Here is a 4692-nt window from a genome sequence, read left to right as displayed (position 1 = left end):
TTTAATTTCCTTTTTAGTTTTTTTGCCTTTTTTTTTTTAATTTTCTTTTGTTTTTTATGTTTCATTTTTTTATTTCGTTTATTTTTTATTCTCTTTATTTTTCATCTTCTCTCCCAGTGCTCCCCAGTAAACACCCAGTGCTCCCCAACAACCCCCAGGAACACCCAGTGCTCCCCAAAAATTGACCCAAAACCGACCCAAATCACCCCAAAAGCTGACCCAAAACTGACCCCAAAACCTGACCCAAATCATCCCAAAACCTGACCCAAAACTGACCCCAATCACCCCAAACAGTGACCCCAAACTGACCCCAAAACCTGACCCAAATCATCCCAAAACCTGACCCAAAACTCTGCATTTATTTGGCACCATTTCCTCCCAGAAACAACATCTCCGATTTAGTTGATTGCTAAAGCCATCATTTTAAAACCATCTCAGGAATCAAAAGGCACTGGAAAACACACACAAATCATTCCTGCACCCACCAAATCATTAGGAATTGGAACCCCATTCCCTCATCTCTCTCCTTGTGCTTCTTGGCTGGAAAACCTGATGATCCCCGCTGGCTATTTTTAGGCTGCTTTTCTTCCACAGCTCCTTTCCTCCCGGCTGAAACCTCCTGGCACATTCAGGGCTTATCCGGAGGGAAGCCCCTCTGAAGTATTTCCTCCCGTGGCAATTCTGTGGGATGAAGAAGGAAAAAAAGCACGTCAAGAGCTCCTTCTCCCCCCTTCCCTCGCAAACACCCTCCCAGTTTGTCCTTGGCAGCTCCATGCCCCCGGCACCCGCACCCGACGCTTCGGCTCCGCTGGGAAAGGGACAGCAAGTGCACAAGCAAGTTCAGTGCTGGGCAGGGGCTCCCTGGGGAACGGCACTTCAGTGCTTTAGTCCGTGGCCTTTCCTGCTGCCCTCCCTCCCGGAGGCAGAGGATGACCCGGCCCTTGTTTCTCCCACGCTCGCAGACCCAGGTCCTGCTCCTTTGGCCCCACTTTTCTTAGCAGACCCGGCATCATTTCCCAGGGTCCCCAGGAAACTTCTGCACTTGACCCATTGCTGAGTGCAGAGCACAGGGCGAGGGAAGGACAAATTTCTCGGCACCCACCCCCTGGAATTTTCCTTCTCCGCAGCACGCTCCCGTTCCCGCTGTCTCTGGAGGTGCCCGCACGAGTCCTCCTTCTCCCAGCACCTCAGAGAATGTCCTCTTCACCCGGGTCCTGCTTACCGGCGTCCAACAAAACACGCTGACGACATTTTTCAGGATGCCAGTGGAGAGATATTAGAGCACACTGCCCAGGGAAGCTGAGCCTGCCCCATCCCTGCAAGTGTTCCAGGCCGGGCTGGACGGGACTCGCAGCAACCGGGGACAGTGGAAGGTGTCCCTGCCCACGGAAGGCAGGCTGGCCTTTGAAGGTCCCCTTCAAACCAAATCGCTCTGGGATTCCCCTCCAAAATCGCTCCCCAAGAGACACAGCGAGCAAAGCAGAGGGACTGCACTCCCAGCTTTTCTTACCTGCAGCACAGCACAGCACAGCACAGCACGTTGGACAGAAAAGCCACGGGGTTAGTCCTGCCAGAGGCGTCCGGCACACCCACGGCGACCGAAGGAAAACAGGGAGCCTGGGAACACGGAGTAAAAGACACCTTAATTAGGACCACACCGAGCACTAGCCAGGTCATTCCCACAGCTTCACTGTCCCGTCACACAAAAAGCACTCACCGAGGCCTCAGGTAGGATGGCTCCTGCCGCTGACCAGGTGAATACCTCCCTGGAAGCCCGCTCCGCTCCTGCCAGGCACTGGGGCTCACCCAGGGGGGCTTTGCCAAGCATCCAATGGAAATTAAAATTACAGCCTGGGCAAAGGCGCTTCCCGCAGGACCGCTCCTGGCCAAGGCCACCGGTCCGTGCAAGTCAGACCGCTGACCAGCCGGGGGGATTTTCGGGGGCACGCTTCCAGCTTTTATTCTCCAGAAACTCCAGTTCTGTCTGGCACCGCTTGCTTCAGTCTTCCCCTGTTGGAAGAGGTCACTTAAGGCTTTCGAGGGGCCAGACTGCCAAAGCCCGGCCGGTCCATTCCCACGAGGAAAGGTAGCTTTGTCTTGGACAGGATACTGGGGGGGAGACACAAAATAAAAGTTTAATTTAAAACAACTGCCTAGAATAGAAAGCAATTCAAACATAAGGCAGACAAGACTCGTGCAAATCTGAATCCATTTGGCTTCAAAGGAGAATTATTTCCCTCTGCACCTAACAGAATGTCCTCTTCACCCGGGTCCTGCTTACCATCGTTGAACAAAACACGCTGACGACATTTTTCAGGATGCCAGTGCAGAGATATTAGAGCACACTGCCCAGGGAAGCTGAGCCTGCCCCATCCCTGCAAGTGTTCCAGGCCAGGCTGGACGGGACTGGGAGCATCCAGCCGGGGATGAGAGCGGAAGGTGTCCCTGCCCACGGAAGGCAGGCTGGCCTTTGAAGGTCCCCTTCAAACCAAATCGCTCTGGGATTCCCCTCCAAAATCACTCCCCAAGAGACACAGCGAGCAAAGCAGAGGGACTGCACTCCCCGCTTTTCTTACCTGCAGGCACACACAGCACAGCACAGCACGTTGGACAGAAAAGCCACGGGGTTAGTCCTGCCAGAGGCGTCCGGCACACCCACGGCGACCGAAGGGAAAGAGGGAGCCTGGGAACACGGAGTAAAAGACACCTTAATTAGGACCACACCGAGCACTAGCCAGGTCATTCCCACAGACAGCTTCACCGTCCGGTCACACAAAAAGCACTGACCTACCAGGGCCTCAGTTAGGATGGCTCCTGACGCTGACACCTCCGTTTGCCCCGGGGGGTCAAGAAGAACATCCCTGGGAAGAAGTCACCCTGAACAACAAAAAGGCAAAATTAGTGAAGCACGGGGGCCTCTTCTGACTAGATTGCCACCAGCATTCCATAGCAAATGCCACGACTATTCTGTTACAGACGAGAAAACCCTGTACTCCCAAACAAACAGCCAGGAGGTTTATGGGCACGCCTGAAAATTTCCTGTGAGGAGCTTTTTGTAACTAAGGAGCAGGTGCTATCTTGAGTTGAAGGCATCGATTTGACAGACACTTAGTACAGCAAACTCTTCAGCAGAGCAATTAATTGCTGCCTGTTTGAACAGTAGGGGAGAGAAAATGACAGTCTAACAGAAGACAAGAAAAGCAGAACTGGAATCAGCAGCCTTTTCTTCCATCTCTCCCGAGAAAGTCGTGTTTCTCTGTTCTAACAATTCTATGCCCTTTTCTACATGAAACTTACACCAAGGCTGAAAAAACAACTAGAAAACACGGAGAGAAGCTTTTCAGAATTTCACGTGATTTTCCCAACCCGATCCCAGAAAAGCAGAACTGGGTAGAATGGACTCACCTCGAGGCCTTTGGTCTTTTTTTCCATAAGCTTCGTCACCTGATTGAAAAAGCAGAGTAGACTCGGTATTTAGGCTCACAACAGGAAAACTTCCCCTTCGTTTCCTAAAAGAAAGGACATTAATCTGCACAGCTGCAGGCGCGTCTCCAGCTGTTAAAGCCTTTCAGCTTTTCAGAGGGTGAGAATGCCCTGCTAAGGAAGGCTGAAAAATGCTGGGAGCCTGCCCAGGTCAAAGAGCCCCTTGATTTTGTCTGTGTTCCAGTCCCTGGCTAAAGAAAGGGCAGAACCACCGCAGGTGTTGCTTGCCTTTTCCCTACGAGGTTTTGCCAGGCGCTGGGCCAGCCCGGGCACTGCGGGGGAAGGCCGGCAGTGGCCAAAGCCCGCCGCTTTCCCAGGGCAAGCGTCGCTTGCCAGAGCGCCCCCGAGCGCCGGGCCCTGCCTCACAGTCGCCGCCTGGCGGACACGGCCGGGAGCGGCACTGCAGCCGCGCGCCCCCCCCCCCCCCTTGGCGAGACCCGCGGCGCCTTTCGCGCGTCCGGGCCTTTCTTCCCTAAAACCTGCCCTTGCCTAGGAAAAGCTGAGCAGTTCACAGAGTTGCTGTTTCCAGCCCAGCTTCCCAAAGGATTTCTCTCTCCCGGCAGCACAGACAGGGTCCCCGAGGCAGCGCAGACCCTCCCCGCGGGGGGGTGTGGTGCGTGTGCAATGCCAGGGCACATCCGAACCCGGCCCTGCGGCGGCACGCAGGTGCAAGTTTCTCCGCAGAGGCGAGAAAGCTGCCCGTCGCTTCCCCTGCCTGCAGGCCCCGCTGGCCGCGGGAGAGGCAGAAGAGCGGCCGCCGCCCCCCCGCCGGGCCCCCGCTTACCCCGGCGACGATCTCCTGCAGAGCCCGACGTCGGATCTGCCGCCGTGGGTCGCTTCCGGGGGGGGGGGGAGGCGGCGGCGCAGCCCCGACAGCATCTCCGGGGCACGGCGGGACCGACCGGGAGCGGAGCGGAGCGGAGCGGAACGGGGGCGGAACGGGGCGGGAGGACGGCGACCGCGTGGGATCGTCGCGCGTGCGCGGCGCGCCGCGGCGCGAGAGGGGTCTGCCCGCGCCGGTGCCTGCCGCCGCCCGCGAACCTGCCGCCCGCGCCCGGCGCCGCCGAGCGCCCCGCCCCGTCCCCACAGCGGGAAGCGGCGCGGCGAGACGGCGCTGCGGGCGCGGGGCGGGGGTCCGGGTCGCGGCGGAGGTCAGGCAACAGGATAGACGCCTCTCTGAGGCCAGGGCGGGGGCCTCTCGCCGCCATC

General features: G+C 57.2%; 1 long non-coding RNA gene across 2 annotated transcripts; it reads right to left on the bottom strand.

Annotated features, from left to right (window-relative positions):
• Positions 1 to 2638: 2638 nt before the first annotated feature.
• On the bottom strand, positions 2639 to 4372 carry LOC120324965. 2 transcript variants are annotated; one of them, XR_005566703.1, is made up of 4 exons: positions 4268 to 4372; positions 3406 to 3444; positions 2792 to 2877; positions 2639 to 2683 (listed from the first exon to the last, which is right to left on the bottom strand). It is a non-coding gene; the product is annotated as an uncharacterized LOC120324965 (long non-coding RNA). The 2 variants fall into 2 exon arrangements; XR_005566704.1 differs by having other exon boundaries at positions 2643 to 2683; positions 2788 to 2877.
• Positions 4373 to 4692: the final 320 nt, after the last annotated feature.

The sequence above is a fragment of the Pipra filicauda genome, unplaced genomic scaffold, assembly GCF_003945595.2.
Source record: "Pipra filicauda isolate LSUMZ 115617 unplaced genomic scaffold, ASM394559v2 scaffold78_size3787270_pilon, whole genome shotgun sequence".
Classification (NCBI taxonomy): domain Eukaryota; kingdom Metazoa; phylum Chordata; class Aves; order Passeriformes; family Pipridae; genus Pipra; species Pipra filicauda.
Note: the sequence above shows the minus strand (reverse complement) of the source record. Positions and strands in the feature narration are given on the sequence as shown.